At 45.6% G+C, this 16,204-nt stretch overlaps 1 long non-coding RNA gene across 2 annotated transcripts; it reads left to right on the top strand.

Moving 5' to 3' along the window:
• The first annotated feature begins 2,982 nt into the window (after nucleotides 1-2,982).
• Nucleotides 2,983-15,554, top strand: LOC138066264 (uncharacterized). Of its 2 annotated transcripts, XR_011139506.1 has the most exons (4): nucleotides 2,983-3,381; nucleotides 4,787-12,179; nucleotides 12,322-12,713; nucleotides 13,507-15,554. It is a non-coding gene; the product is annotated as an uncharacterized lncRNA (long non-coding RNA). The 2 variants fall into 2 exon arrangements; XR_011139505.1 differs by having other exon boundaries at nucleotides 4,787-12,713.
• The last annotated feature ends 650 nt before the right edge of the window (nucleotides 15,555-16,204 follow it).

Here is a 16,204-nt window from a genome sequence, read left to right as displayed (position 1 = left end):
GGTATACATCCCTGGTTTCTCATAGCTTTCTTGGAGCTACTAGCCATGTCAAGACACAGTTTTATATGCCCAGAATGATCAGATATGGCAATTTGCATGTCCTTTTGTTCACAAGAGCCTGCAAGTCCTGCCTGTGGGAGCTCAGCCACTTTAGGATACTTCTTACCACTGGGCTGGAAACCAGAAAGCCTGAAGACTCTCCCTGCTCCTCAGCAATAAAGCTCTTTCAATTCTGGGCTCCCAGGTTTCCTGGGGCCCTGGAAACTATGGTATTAGCAACACTAATCTGATTTTAAAGTCTAAATACACACCTATTGACTTATTTCTTATATTACTATATATATATATATATATATATATATATATATATATATATATATGTTATATTATTAAATGCATTATATATCCCTCAGATAAGGCTCTGATGGCTGTCCCACTTGCTTTCCAAGACAAATCCAGCAAATGCTGGCACACCTCAGAACGTGGGGAGGGATAACCACCTTCAGCAATCACATTTCCATCTCCCTCCTCCCTCGCTCTCCTGCTGGTGTAAAGGCAACAGGCGGGGAGTGGGGGTGGGTAAGGCCAAGGCGCACAAGAGCTTCCGATTGGAGCAGCAAAAAGTAGATGATGTACAGGTCTGGGGATGACTGACAGTGCATATTTTTCTGTGGGGTATAATTCCAGCATGAGCCCCAGTGGAGGGTTAGAAGTGCCTTTTTTTCAAAATGTTCATCTTTATGTCATGCTAAGAGACTGGATTACACCTGTGAAGTCCTCTGCAGGGAAACGCCTCAAATCTTGCTTCCTGCAGAAGTAGCGTACGACGGGAGTTGGGATTGAGGATGAGTTACGGAAGGTCCTGTGTGAGAGGAGACTGAATAGACTTGGGTGCTTCCTCTGAAATGAAAGACTTCTCTGAGAATATGGTATGAGAGACTGTAAAATCATGCACAGGGAGCAGAAGATGGATATTAATCAGCTATTCACCATTTCCAATGCCAGAGGAGCCAGGAACACTCAGTAAATTTACTACTAAGCACATTTTAAACATAAAAGGATGCATGTTTTCCCAGCGCACGTGATTCATCCCTGGAACTCATTGCTGCAGGATGTTGTGAAGGACAAAAGTCTAACTGGAAGTAGAAAAATTCATGGATGATGCATCTACCAGATGCTACTGAACACCTTGATCTAGATGCACCCTCCTAAACTGGGAGTCCTAAACTGCAGGAGTATTAGATCCCCAGTCTTACAGTCTTCCCAAAGCAGGTGATACCAGTTGCTGCTGGGGACAAGATACCAGGCAAGGTGACCCTCTGCTCTAACCCAGGACAGCCCTTCATGTTAGTGATGGGTCAGCATTTGGAGGCCTGCTCCCTCTCCCTGGCTGTATTCCTTGTTTGCATAGTGCTGAGCACTACAAAAACACCTAAAAATCTCAAGCAGAGAGGACCTGGGCATGCGCACACAAGAAGGAGGTGGATGCCAGCACGCCGGGACGGTGCAAACGGGAGCGCAGCCAAGGAACAGCAATCTCACCAGGTCCTTACTGCGGGCAATGGCCTCCCAGCCGCTGTCAAGAGCTGACCACAGCAGAGGAGAGCTTCCAAGAGAGCTCCGGGAGAGGACATTTGGGCTTCACTGGCCTGCCATTCCCTCTCCTCTGCCCTTCCCCAGTGAGCAACACCGTGCTAACTACAGCTCGGCATGTACTTTTGCGAGGATCCCTGGGGCGGCAGAAGTTGGTACTAAAGTTCAGCTGTAACAGGAGCTTTGTTTAGCGGTGCTGGGACCAGAAGGTCAGCGGCAGCTGCTCTGCCAGGGTTTAACGCTTTGTTCACCTCTGCGCGCTCGCCCATGAAGAATTTCCTGTTTCCCGGGCAGTGCACTCAAGAACCTTCTTTTATTTTGTTAGCCCTATCATCCATCAATTTTAACTCTATAGTAACACCAAAAAGCCAACCTGCACACAGCTCCGTTGTCATGCTGTAATGTGGTAGCCAGCAGCAGTTCCTCTGTGTTTTTTCCCAAGCAACCTCAGACAGTATGAGGAAATTTCACAGCTTGTATTTTTGCAAAGTGCTGTTCAAGTGATGGCAGTTCTTGAGAGCCATGGGGCTACACTAGTGTCAAGATATTTAGATCAGGACAAAACAGAAGTATCAGAAAAGAGTCCCAAATTGCAGGAGATAAGCATAGCAATGTAATGTGCACTGCTGCTATTTCCCAGCCCAGATCCCACCTAGTCTGCATTTTCTGAGCGTCTGCAGGGCTAAGGAGTGCATTTGTTAACCTAACAGCAGTCGGGGAGAGTTCGGAGGTGGCTGTAAATGAATACACAGATATCTAGGAGGCCAGTACATGGAGTGGCTTGTGCACATGCTGAACAGCCAGGAGTTCCCTGACTTCCAGCCCTGATTGGGCAGCAAAGCGAACTGCACCCCTGGCACCTTCCTGGCTGCCCTGAGGACATTAGGCATAGCACAATTTGCATCTATGCTGCAAAAATGTTCTTGCCGTTCAAACAGGCTGGCCACATCACTGCTTCCTGTTGCGAATGCCTCTGGCCTGTGCTAAAGCCCAAACTGAGTACGAGCATCACTTGGAAGATGCTAGTAGCCCCATGCCAGGGGCTGTGCTCGCAGTCTAGCAGTACGGACAGTCTCGGGGTGCCATGTGTGTCCATACGCTGGACCTGCGCAGTTCAGCAGTCTGGATGTAGCTGATACTTGTAACCTTCTCTGCTGCTCTCATGAGGCTGGAGGCACATGAGTTTGGAGCAGCTCCTAAAAGGCCAGCCCACTAATGCTGTAACAGAGCTACCAAAGCATCTGCTCACCCCTGTAGCTCTGATCCCCGCCATGGCAGCTATGTCTCAAACTGCAACCACAAGTCATGTCCTTTGTGTAGAACCAAGGCATCTTGGAGGAGATAGACAAAATTACTGCAGACCACCTCAGCTTTCCCAGCGCTTACCCATGCTGCCTCCTCACAGAGCTGATCTCTAGGTCAGTTCACCTCTTCTCACAGCTCTTCAGCAGCCCCTGTCTGATCATCCAGCTACAGTCCTAGGAATTACAACTTTAAATTATCCTACTCTGTAATGGTTACAGCCTTTTATTCTCCAGCCTTTCAGCGGAACAGCCACGACACTTTGACCAGAAACTTCGAGGAACTCCATTGCTTGGAAATTGCCCCTCCTCTTTGCTAGGTTATTGCTGCTATGAGACTTCTTGTTGCTTCTCTACATCAGTGACAGTGAAATCAATTGTGCTGCAGGAAGCAGCACTCTTATTGCATTGCAAGCACTTATAGGAAAGTCTTTTGATGCTACACAGACAGAGAAACAGACAATACGAAGGCCTGACGAGGTACAAGGTAGGTCTGCAAGTTCACCAAAGGGAAAGGCAACAAGAAGGAAAAGAAGCTATCTGGAGGGTAGCGGGGGGATTGAAGATGGTTGTCAAAGAGGCATGGCGCTTATACCCTGATCTGCTTCCTCTGTCTTTACATGCTGGTAAGAATGGCACAGCCTGAGACCCTTGGACTGGATCCAGGTTATAGGAGGCCAGTTCTGTTGTTCAAACCAGTATCACGATAGTCCTCCCGTATCTGGTAAGAAGCTGTGTCCAGGTCTTCTTCTCAGAGAAAGAGCAATATATTTTTGACTGTATGGAGGTGGGGTGTGGGAATCCTAGAGGTATGGATTGTTTTCAGCGGGTTAGTGACCCAGGCAGGGAGATTTGGGGTTTTGTTCTTGCTACAAAATATTTAAACATTTTGGAGTTCATCATCTGTGTGGGGCCATGGCTCACTGCCAAAGGCAGGAAAGCAGCACAGTCCATCTCACCCAGGTGTTAACAGTGCGAATGCATTAATAGTGCTTGTCACATATTTAGATACTGAGGGACTCTGGGCCCAGCTTGACCCCACTGACTCCAATGGGAAAGTCCACTGACTGGCTTTGGATGGCTTGGGGTCACCTCTCATGGCTGTAAGCCACTGCAGAGTTAGGAAGGGGCTAAGATGCAGAGTTAAATGAAACACCGGCTGGTGTGTGTGTCTTTGTCTGCACTGGCAGAGGCCAATTTTGAGTGAATCCAGAAGGCTTTCGTACCAAATATTTACAATATGCTTCTAAAAGGAACTGCTAGGTGTAACACGGGGGCCTTTTTTCCACCTTTCTGCCTGAGGGAGATCGAAAACAACACAAGGGAACTGAACTTCCTGCCGGCTTGGTGTCTGCTTGGGGAGGGCGTGAAAGAAAATGAACCACAGACAGCAGATGTCCATTATATTACTTAATATAGGCCACTGCGGGGGGTAGGAGAACCTGTAGCAGACAGACCAGCTGAAAGCTCTGCTGGGGAATAGACTTCTTACAGCTCTTGGAGAGCGCATGGACATGGAACGATTGTACAGTCTCTAGACCGGACCCTGGGTCACGTGCTGGTTTGCTGCAGCGAGTTGTGGGTCACCACATCTGCTTTGACTTCAGTGCAAGCTGTGAGAAGAGGAGGGGAATAGGTCCTTTGTCATTTATTAGCGGAGGATACCTTTCCCCTGGAGTTTTTGAATTAACCAGTGAATCACAGCGAAAGCTCCATTCCTGCTCAGCAATGCTCTTCTATGGCTTAAAAAGAAACTGTACAAAACATGTTCATTCTTTTATTTGTGGGTTCTACCCCTACAGAACTTTCTTAACGTCTCTCCTTTTAAATTCAGGGACTTTTTTCTTGGCTTAAAGGTAGCCAGTAATTGACTTACAGCTGTCTCTCCGCAGGAAATTACAGTATCATATTCGCTTTTATGTTGCTGTGTTGGGGAAACATTCCTATGGATTCAGGAAAAAGGAAGAAGGAAAACGTGACAGCAGGATAGAAATCTTCCTCTGCTTGGTCCTGAGCCCACTCTTGCTTGCCTTGACGATCACAGGGAATCAGATTCTGTCCTGATGAGGACAGTCCTTAAGAGCTACACAGTGATCATGGTCATCATGGCCTGTGTGGGGACCTTCACTTGGCTATTTTTCACAAAGTTTTCTTGAAAGGTCATTCTTGCTTTTGCAAGCAACAGTTGTGTCTCCTAGTGTGTTCCTAGGGGATGAATAGAGAAAAAGATCCTTACAGTGTGCCCTAGCTATATTCCTATTGCAGCTCAGGGTATTACAAGACCCAGTCCTGGATGCCTTGCCTAGCGTGGGAGTGCCTCATGCAGAAAGGTATGGCTTGCTTCTCATGGCTTGCTTCTCTCTGTGGATCTATCATTCACTGAACACTGAAGAAGACACTTCTATGGCTGAAAAATGATACTTCAAATGCTGGAAGCATGCGAACAAACCTGCAAAAGTAGGCAGCCAGTGCTAATCATATTAGCTACAATTACAAGTGCTAGCAAACTTCATTCTTCGGGGCAAAACTGATCTCCAGGGATGGTCAGGAAGGCTGTTTCCCCCAGTGGAACTGTATTACACAAGCAGGTGCATGAAGCAGGTTTTATGACTGTAATGCAGCAACAGCTGGAGGCCCCAGCATGAGATCAGGTTTCTTGGCTTGGCCCAAGATTATACATTACCACAGCGATTGCCAGATATGTGCGATCTGGCTCAAATCAGATAAGAACATCTGCCTTCTCCTGCTGCCCTCCATGGATGATAAGTCAAAATTCGCCCCCGGCATAATTTCACTGGAGCTGAGCACCATTTGCCTCAGCGGATAATTTGGTCCAGCATGTTGCAAAGTGTCAGAGCAGTTGGGACTTGAATTCCTGCAGCACACAGCTGCTTGTGGTGGATCTGGCAAAGGAGGCATGTTCGTCATTCGTCGCGTGATCTCGCTTCCCTCTCCATGGCTTCAGCAAGCAGAGCAGCTTCCACCTGACTATAAAAGGTTTTCTCCTTCCATTTGGCTGTGCGCAGATGGAGCATTGTCGTGTTATGAGCACATACCGGCCACATGGTCATGGCTGGGTCCTGTTACTTGAGCATCTCCTGCCTGGCAGAGGTGCTTGTTCAGGAGCTGTTCCACTGTTTTCCAGCCTCATTGTACCCTTTTTCTTCAAAAATTCACATGTCAGGATAGACTGGCCTGTTATAGGCTTTTGATAGGAACAAAATAGCTGAAACAGTCATGTACATGAAAGCCTTCCCCTCACGTGACTGTAAGCCGAAGGTCTGGTGATCTGTGGGAGCAGCCTTCATATGGTGCCAGGATGACCAGGGCAGGAATGTCTGTCCATATTGCAGAAGTTCATGTGGGATATTACCAACTAGCATCTTCAAAGCACAAGGCAAACACTGATCCTGCCACAAAAAACTTCTGAGCAGTCACAAAGAATCATCCACTACTTCACAGAAGAAACATCGAGGTGGAGACCACAGAGACCCCAGAGACAAAGGACAGGACAGAGAGTGCTGCTGGGCCATAATTTGAGGAAACAGTGTATATGACCTGGCTAATATTATGAGCCATTCTTGTCTGAATGCACTGATCCAGCTTGATAAGGTGCTGTGGGAAGAATAAACAGAGCATCACTGCGGACTGAAACAACTTCAAACTAGCTTAACTGATTAAGCAAAGCAGCTGAAATGGATATTAGTAGCTGCATGGGCCAGAGGCATTAAAAGCAAAAGGTATGGTGACACACCAGAACCCCAGCTCCGGACTGTGCTGACAGGAGAGTAAAGTGGAAAAAAATGGGGAACTTTTTTTTTTTTCTTCGTTTTATGCAATCTCTATCTTAGCTTCACAGAACTGGAGAATAATTCAGATCAGAAGGGACCTCTGGAGGTCTCTAGCCCCAACTCCTGCTAGAAGCAGGGCTATCTTTAAGGTCAGGTCGAGTTGTTCAGGGCTTTATTCAGTTCAGTTTTAGCTATCTCAAAAGGCAGAGGCTGCCTAGCTTGTCTCAACCCTTATTGTACTGCTTCACTACTCTCATGGGAAAAAAGTCTTTCCTTACATCCAAAAAGGATTTCCCTTAGTAACTTGCACCTATTGCATCCTCTCCTTTTGTTGTGCAGCTCTTCTCTATAACTCTTCTTTAAGTAGTTAAAGACAGCAAACAGCTGCTTCCCCTTTTGCCCTCTCTTCTCCAGACACCTCAAACATTCCTTTGGACACAGAATAAAACGCTGTATTTTGACTCTAGTAGAAGTCACAGTACTGAATGTTGGATTTTGATTGCACGGGTTGGTGTCACCTCCCCTCCCATCCACTCTCCACATTTTGTTTTCCACCTGAAGCTGTTTAGAGATTCTGGGTTGTATGTGCAAATGTTCTTCTGGATGACCAAAAATCACATTTCTCATCAAACCGAATATTCACTAGAAAAATGTACCCAGGGGAAATCACTAGAAATTGGGTGCCTTTGAAAAATCTCACCCTTTCTCAGTATCCTCATCCTTGGCTCTCACTGGTGTTAAATATTAAGGAGCTGGTGGCTTTGATAGGGAAGTAGCCTAACTCTGCCCAAGGCATTTCCGTTCCTAGCTCTCCTCTCTTTAAAATTAGAGTGTTTGGGTTTTTTTTTTTTTTTTTTAATTCTGTAATATCTGCCAATTTCCAATACCCCCCCTGCGGGTGGCGAGATGCCAGATCCACAGCAAGCAGGCCAGAGGGAACATATATTCCCATTATCCTCAGCACTGCAGTGGAAGCTTTTAAGACATCATAGGCTGTAAATTCAGTCTTCTGCCGGGAGCCTGCTTAGCAGAAGCCCCTTTTGCAAGAATGTCACCATGTGCTTCATACAAAGCGCCAGACAGAAGGCTCCTGCTGTTACTAGCAGATGGCTGGAGGGTCAGTCGTCACCATGCCAGGGCTTACCGTGGTGCTTTGCTGAGACTCAGGTAAGAAGAACTATTGCTATATGTGTGGGGAGTAAACGCAAGACCACAGCAAAGGTAGGGGAGCCCTGTGATGTGTGTTTGCAAGGGTTTGCCTCTGTAAGTGTGCACCACTGTCAGCCAGCCCATGAGGCAGAAAGGACAGATTCACAACTGCCCACTATCTGCATGCCTGAGAAAGGGCCCACACAAGCTGGCATGGGCAGATACCAGAGTATCACACATTAGCTGGACAAGGACAGATAATATCCACTTCTCTTGAGTCCTGCTTGGCCTCCAAAGGATCCTGTGGGGGTGAGATCCCACAGGACACTGTCAAAATTCCTCATTGGAACCTGTTTTTCTTCACTAATGCCTTTCTGCTATCATTTTTGTCTCATAACAAAGGCCACAAGAACAGCAGTACCTCATCTATCTTAACTATCTTTTCTCCTCCAGGTTATTGAGACATATAATATCAAGCTTTGTTGGCTCTTCCAGGAGCTGAGTCACCTGCTTCATCTCTGAGAGCTGAGATAGAGGCATACACGAAACATACGATCCAAGAGCCATTTGCTATTTTATTAACCCACAAACTCATTAACAAATTACTAAGAAAGCCTTGTAGTTTCTTTTTTACCAAAGCAAGCCAAGTGTGTTACCACCAAAGTGCTATTAGACTGGCAATCAGAAGATGGTCAGACCCACAGAAATGGCTAAGAGGACAGATCCACAGAGGTATTTTGGGACGAGGTGCCCTTTAGAGGCCTAAATTTCAACTGGTTTCAAGGAGATAAGCACACGTAGGTCTGGGTCTGAGGTCTGCTCAAGGCCCTGGTTCTTGTTCTTTTCCCCTCCCTATGGACCTATAAAGAAGGGACTGTCTGTGCCACTCTTACCACATCATAACAACATTGAGTTTATTCCCAGAAAGAAAGCATATACAACCTTCTGCTTTGAAATATTCAAATGCTATAGGTGAAAATTGACTTTGATAAGGGAACTGAGTGTGTAAACACTCTGAACACGGCCATGGGAAGCAAGCTCTAGAAAGAAGCATGACAGGCCTCTAGCACGGATGTTTGGTGCCCCTATATTTTTCCTGTTCTTAGGGATGCTGATGATCTATTTATTTCATTATAGGTCATTGTTGCCTAGATATTTTAAGCTGCTGCTAATTAGCAATGTCTGTTTCTGTTGCCACTGTAGCACTAATCTGGTTTCATGTCATTTTAAGCAGACTTAAATGTTTCCATCTTTAATACGTCTCTCTCATTCCTTCTGCAAGTAAGAAATGTAAATACTGATCAGGCTGACAGATAAACTAGACCTAACTAAAGGGGGGACATTTTGACTGAATTAATTAACATTAATCATGGATTCATCGTATATTCCTATGTTCCTGTAGTGCAGGGTGGCTTTTCTGGATTATAAAGGAAAAGTATATTGCTTGATAGCAGAAACCTGGAATATATTTTTTGCTATAAGGAGCATGATGGACCTCAATAAAGCAAAAGCAGGCCTTTAAAAAACCCTGCTGCCATATAGTTTGCAGCAAAAACTGGCCATGCAACCTGGCAGTGCAGCATGACCTGTTTCTTCAGTCATCTTCACTGGCTTCCTGTTGGTCTGTGATGCAGACCCATAAAGTGCCTTCCTTACAGTCTATCTGCGGTGGGCAGGCAGTTCCCTTACAACAGATAACCTGCCCTTCCATACTCACTCAGAGATAACTGTTCTCTTCTGTAATGATATCAATAATAACCCTGAGCAGGATTTAGCTTAAAAAGAAGACCTTTAAATGTAGGCATCTGAATACCTCTGTCTACATGTGAGCTAAGTGTCTAAGCTCCTATCAGAGGCAATGGAGATCTGGGTCCTGGTGTGATTGTTCAGTAGGTATCCAATGCCACTCAAGATGCCCTCAGGTTCTCCAGGATACTTGTATACAGCTGGCAGATGTGACAGAGGATCCATGCGAGATACTTCTGGGGCAGCAGCTGGAGGCCAGACGGGAGACTCTAAGGCATCTCAAAGGCACAAGGCACCTACGGTGGGTAGGGAGTCCTGTCCGTAACCAGTATAGTCAAAACAAATGTAGGGTGCAGTTCATACAATTAGTTAATGCTTGTCTACTTTAGAGAAAGTTGAATCTCCCTCCAATCTCCACTGGCTGTATTGACTAGATCTCCTCAACTATAATGGGAATTCAGATGCCTAGATCCCTTGTGGACACTCAGCCTTAGATGTTGGAATTTTGGCATATTAATTTCAAGCTGAATTGCCTCTTGTGTGTACTGAATCGGGTCATATCGCCCTCAAGTGGACAAAGGCACTATCACAACGAGCTGCACAAGCCAGCAATCACGAGGATGCTGTCTTCTTTTGAGAACACTAAAAAAGAGTGATCTACCCAGATCTCCAGTATGATGAGTGCTATGACATAGCTTCATGGAGAGAACACTAAGGCTGCAAAGTACAGTCCTAAAAAGTTACAATGGAGAAGGCCATAATTCATGCTGCCAGGCTGTCAACATAATTCAGCCGCCTTGTACACTTCCATTATGATACTATCATCTCACTCACTGAACATCAAACAAAAGGTGGTAGTGAAGCCAAGAACATAATTTACCCGTACTGGGCCTTAATCACAAGAGAAAATGTTTGCTTTGTGATGCACTCTGCCTCATTCACTGTCCACTTGGTGCACTGAATGAGGTTGGGGCCCTCTACTGAAACGTGCATGATCTTGTAAAAAGAAATCAAAACAGGAGATCAAACTGAACTCACGTTAATAGCCTGGATTCTGGCAGCTTCTAGCACCAGGTTGCTTAAATTTGCAACCTTTGGAGTATTACTATTGTTTTCCGTTGGACTTTCTCCAGCTTTAAAAAATATCAATAACGTAAGAACAAAAGCTCTTTTACAAGGAACTGTACTGACTATTCCTTAGGTCTAGAGCAAAATCTAAATCTACGGATCAAAAGCACAGATCTCTACAGTATGAAGGACTGATGGTAGAGACAAGCAATTATCTCCTAGAGACATTACCAGAGGACAGCACATTGTATTCTCAATTTACTTACTAGACGGAGCAATAATTCTGGAAAGGAAGTTTTCTGAATCCTACTCCTGTCTCTGGAAAGGAACATTCTCTAGTAGAAGTAACTAACCACACAGGATAACACGGAAACTAAAACCGAGTGTTTTTCCACACCAGATCACTGTCTGAGAAAAGAACTAACTTGCTCGAATAGTATCCTCTTCCAGTAGTTTCTTACCCTCATAGTAGGGGGGAATATATCCTGTGGAGGTGGCCCGGTTTGCTTGGGATTCTCTGTGCCTTGTTCTCCTCCTTCAAATCAGCTCCCTCTTCAGATCTCTCAATTCATCCTGCAAACTAGGTGTTCAGGCTACAGAAATGGTTGAGTACTCTGTGCAAAATGAAGGACATAAACAAGGTGTTCCAGGTTTATAACGAACCTTTCTGATGGCCTTGGACACCCAAGGAAAATAGCTGCGGTCAAGTGAAGGTGGCTTCTGGAACAAGTCTTGTCCTACCAGCTCCACAGCACAGCATGTCTCCCCTCCAGAATAGCCTGTGTCAAAACTGCCCCCAGGCTCCCCTTCTTAGCCAGGAGCAGGCTGTGTGGACTCCATTTTACAGCGCAAGGACCTCATTACATTTTCCAGCTGTGCCCTAGACTACCCCAAAGAAAAATAAAGTCTACTAATGTGCATTTTTTAGCTACTCTCCATGGACCTCTTGGAAGTAGTCCATGGCCCCTAAGTTGACAGCCAGTGGTCTGAAGGACACCTGCACCCTTCCCACTGGGTGCCCTTCCCACGGGCTTTTTCTCTTCTCATCCCTGCTGATTTCACACACTGGGCCTTCCTTTTGCAGCCATGTCCACTTACCATCTCCTCAGACTGCTAATTGCCCTCTGGAGAACACCGCAAAAAACAAACTCATGCTCTACTGTACTGAATTATCTTTGGCAGCAGCTCTGCTTTCCTCTGATGTTTATTACTCTCCCTGCTGCAAAAAGCCTGACAAAAGGGCTCTGCTTCTGAAGCCTGTGAGGCATTCCACCAGCTCGGAGTGGGTTTTCTGAAGGCACCACTGCCTGCAATGCAAAGAGGAGCCAGGATATCGGAGAAGGGAACCACAGCAAGGTGCAGTTGGTCTGGGAACTAAAGCAGCTGCTCTGATAGTGGGATTTAAGAAGAGAGCCACACACATATCACCGCAACAGCCAAGACACAGCACAGAGGAGAAGCAAAGGAGGGATTTAAGCAGAAGAGAGAAGAGGAGCGACACCCTCTAAGAATCCCTTGTTCGTCAAAATAGGCAAGCTTAATGAGAATTGCAGGCCCCAGGCAGTCAGAGGAAGTCTATTTAAAGGAGGTTCATATTCTATCACTTACAAAGTTTCATGGAACATTTCACGGCACGTAAGGGATCATCTAACTTTCTCTCTTCCATATAACAGGCTGTGACCCAGCCCTTTTTGGAGCCTGACAGTATAGATTTGGAGATAACTCTTCACTGCAAAGGAGGCTACAGTGCAGCAAGCTGCGGCCAAGTTCAGGAGGCACCATGACCCTGAGGCACCTCACTACTTACTCACTTGCTAGGGTGAACGCTCCCTTGGACAGGGAAATATTCTTGGGATGGAGACGATACCCCTAGTTAAGCCTGGATCCTAGTTCATGCTCAAAGTCAGATCCACAAATTGACCTCTTTGGCAACAGAGGAACCTGTATAAAGGTAGACCTGAACTGCTGTGCTCTCGGAGCACAAGGGAACCAAGTACCCTGAGCATCCCAGCGCTGGCCCAGCTTTGCTCAGTAAATGGGACGGCTTGAGCACAAGTGGGACCAGGTATGCTTAGACCAATCTACAAGTGATTACCCAAAAGTTCTTTACTCGCTGCAGACAAATGATTTTTGCCTAACTCTTCCAGTAGTCCTCAGTATAGCACTTATCATTAGATCTTCTAGGAAATAGTAGGTGATAAGCTTTGGAGATAGTGTAAGATACAAGTTGTAGTTTAGCATATCTGAATGATTATAGATAGCTTAGGCAAATGTAGCATTAGTTAGGCCAGGTAGTAGCTAAAGAATCTGGAAATGCTGAAGGTAAGAAGCATTTGGGATTTTTCCCAGGCGAAGGGCTAAGAGAAACAGTTTAAGTGCCATGGAGCCAGTAGACTTAAATTTTACCTTATTGGGATTAAGATAAAATGGTACGACCGCAGCCAGCTGCTTCAGCTAGATTAGAATAGTTTATATTGTTTGTTAAAAAAATAAAAGAGGGATCCAACACACCAATTGCATCCCTGTCGCCAAGTTCACATTCATACAATGGCTTCCATCTGCAGGTACCCTAGCCTGGCATGAAAATTACTTACCAAGCTTAGGCTAGATTTCTGCTCTAGTAGGTAATTTCCCTATTTTTTTTTTCTTTTAATAAACTTCCCTTTAGATTGTGAGTATCTATCTTTCCTCATTTTCATTTGAGTTTGTTTCTATTCTGTAATCACATTTGCTACACATGACTTTCCCATGTCATACCTGCATTGTATTAGTCTTTATTTGCCCACTATGTTGATTGGTTATAGTGTTAAGTACAATTCGCTTTAACCTATTACCTTGAAAACCTAATCACTTTGCAGGGGGATCCCTGAATTCTTGTTAATGATGAGCTAATATCTGGGAATCAACAGGCCACACCAACAGGTGACTACAGGATACTTCCGAGCATCTTGGAGCATCTCTCCTATGAAGAAAGGCTGAGAGAGCTGGGCCTGTTCAGCCTGGAGAAGAGAAGGCTAGGAGGCGATCTGATCAATGTGTATAAATATCTGAAGGCAAGGTGTCTAGAGGATGGGGCCAGACTCTTCTCCGTGGTGCCCAGCAACAGGACAAGAGGCAACAGGCACAAACCAAAACACAGGAAGTTCCGTCTGAACCTGAGGAACAACTTCTTTCCTGTGAGGGTGACAGAGCACTGGAACAGGTTGCCCAGAGAGGCTGTGGAGTCTCCTTCGCTGGAGATACTCAAAACCCACCTGGACGTGATCCTGGGCAATGTGCTCTAGAGGACCCTGCTTGAGCAAGGGGTTTGGACTAGATGATCTCCAGAGGTCCCTTTCAACCTGCACCATCCTGTGATTCTGTGTTCCTAAGAATGTTGAAACTTTATGGACTCAGGACACTGCTGGGCTGCGGCTGAGTTAAGGTCGGCCGCACAAGAAAATGCACGGTACCTGGACTCACCGTATGAAGCCTGCTTTCTGTCTCAGAAATGAGACGTCACCTGTATGGCCGTCCCTCTGTGTCATGCAGCCTGGTGCATCTGCCCCCCTTCAGGTGCTAAGATCTGCTTGGCTTCCCGATGCTCCTTCTGGTTTGAGTGGATGCGGGTTGGACTTTCGCTTTATGAAGGCTCAAGTTCAAATCCCACATCTGACCACAGTGGCCACCCTCTTATTCCACAAGCCCTCTCCTTCCACCATTGCCACCAGGAAAATTGACGGCCTTTCCTGCCCTAATTTCTAGTAATCTCCTGAATCAAACATCAGGGCCACCCATGCAGGGCTCCCTGGGTTTCCACAAAAGGCACTGGGATGTGCTTACACTCCCTGTAGGTGTGAGTTCAAAAAAAAAAAAAACAAAAACAAAAAAACTACCCTTGCTGACTCACAGGCCCCAGTATGGCTCCTTACTGACTTGCTCCAGATGACTCACTCCATGGGTGAGTAATACATTGCATCTGCAGTGCATATTTATGGCATTTTTGCATTGACCATGTCAGCAGGGAAATTGTTTGTATAGAGTAACCACGGAGAGCAAGGAAATGTTGAAGAGGAAAGAGAGATTAGGGATGAGGAAAAACCAAGAGGGGAAAACATATTCCACCCCCGCAGCCCCAGAGTGCCCTACATATGTGGAATCAGCTCTTAAAAAGGAAATATTTGCTTATGGCTTGTTTCCCTTTGTATGATGTCTAGCAGTCAGAAGAAGCTCCCAACTTTTACTACACTACAAGAAGAAATAGCCTTGTAGTGGCGTCATCAGAGTCTGGAGCCCCTGCAAATCTTCCAAGGAAGCTCATTTGCTGAGTTGCTTCAGCTGTGCTGGTCAAGGGCCAGATGCTCGACGGTGGGAGCTGCTCCAACAGCCCTAAGCAGAGAGCATCGAAGATGCCAGGCAGTTTTTCCTCATCAGTCCTTTCACCTCACCCTACGCACTGCTGTGAGCGGTAATCACATCTCACTGGTTTGGCTCAGAAACCACGACAAAGTGAACGCTGAGCGTAGCCCGCAAAGCCTCACTGTGTCACTGACTGTTAAGTTTTGGGAGGGTGAGAACCGAGAGGGCAGGAGAAAGGACGGCTGTGTGACGTGGGTCCTACCAGCTCCTGATTGCAGAAAGCTTACCTGTATCTTATTTTCCCCTGCATCAGTGAGGTTTGTACCATCCAGACCCTCTTTTGCAAGAGAAAAAACAACAAAAATCCCATCATCTTATTCTTTAATGAAAGCTGAGGATTCTTTCTCCAGGAACAGTTTACGTGACAGGCCCTTTAATAGTTAGTAAAGGAATATGAAGTTATGAATATATGTTTTCATAAATGATTAGTCAACAGATGTAGCCACCTGTAAATCTTCCAACTGATACAGTTACAGTTATATTAAAGATAATACTTGTACCTACAGCATCACCTTTCTGTGTATAAACCCAGTGAATTGGTCATAAGCATGGTCATTTTTTCTCCATTATATTTTTGGTCTCCATATCAGAGGCACCTTTTAGCTGTGGGTTTGATAGGGCTTCAAACTTGGCTCAGTTCTGAACACTTTTTTTCTATTTGTCCACCTGTCTCGTAGAAATAATAGCTCTCCCTTGCGATCAGGGAGGGGTGTTGTGTGGTTGCACTGACTGCAGCATAAACTGAATATTCCCTAATTCTGAGATGTAGCAGAATTTTCCTGCTTCCACCCAAAACAGGTCGTGCCATGAATGTGCACAAGAAATAGAAATAAAGTCCCTCCTTCTTGCCCTGCATTACAGACCTCAACTTCTCATATCATTCACAACACAACTCACCTGGAAATGATCCTTTGGAAAAGATAATTTGTAACAAAATCATTTCAATTCGAGAAAGCAGCAAAAACAAGTGGACGTCTTTACAGCCTGGTTTGCACTACAGAAAAAAAGTTGAACTTTGCACTGCTGAGAACCGATGTGCATAAATGTAAACATGCAGTGGGAACAAGTGAGTTTCATTTTCTTTCAGGATAAACTAGACAAGCGAAAGATTATCCCCTCTTTGGAGCTGGCTTTGCTAAGTTTACCACTCACTGAAGC

This window comes from Struthio camelus, chromosome 2 (assembly GCF_040807025.1).
Source record: "Struthio camelus isolate bStrCam1 chromosome 2, bStrCam1.hap1, whole genome shotgun sequence".
Classification (NCBI taxonomy): domain Eukaryota; kingdom Metazoa; phylum Chordata; class Aves; order Struthioniformes; family Struthionidae; genus Struthio; species Struthio camelus.
Note: the sequence above shows the minus strand (reverse complement) of the source record. Positions and strands in the feature narration are given on the sequence as shown.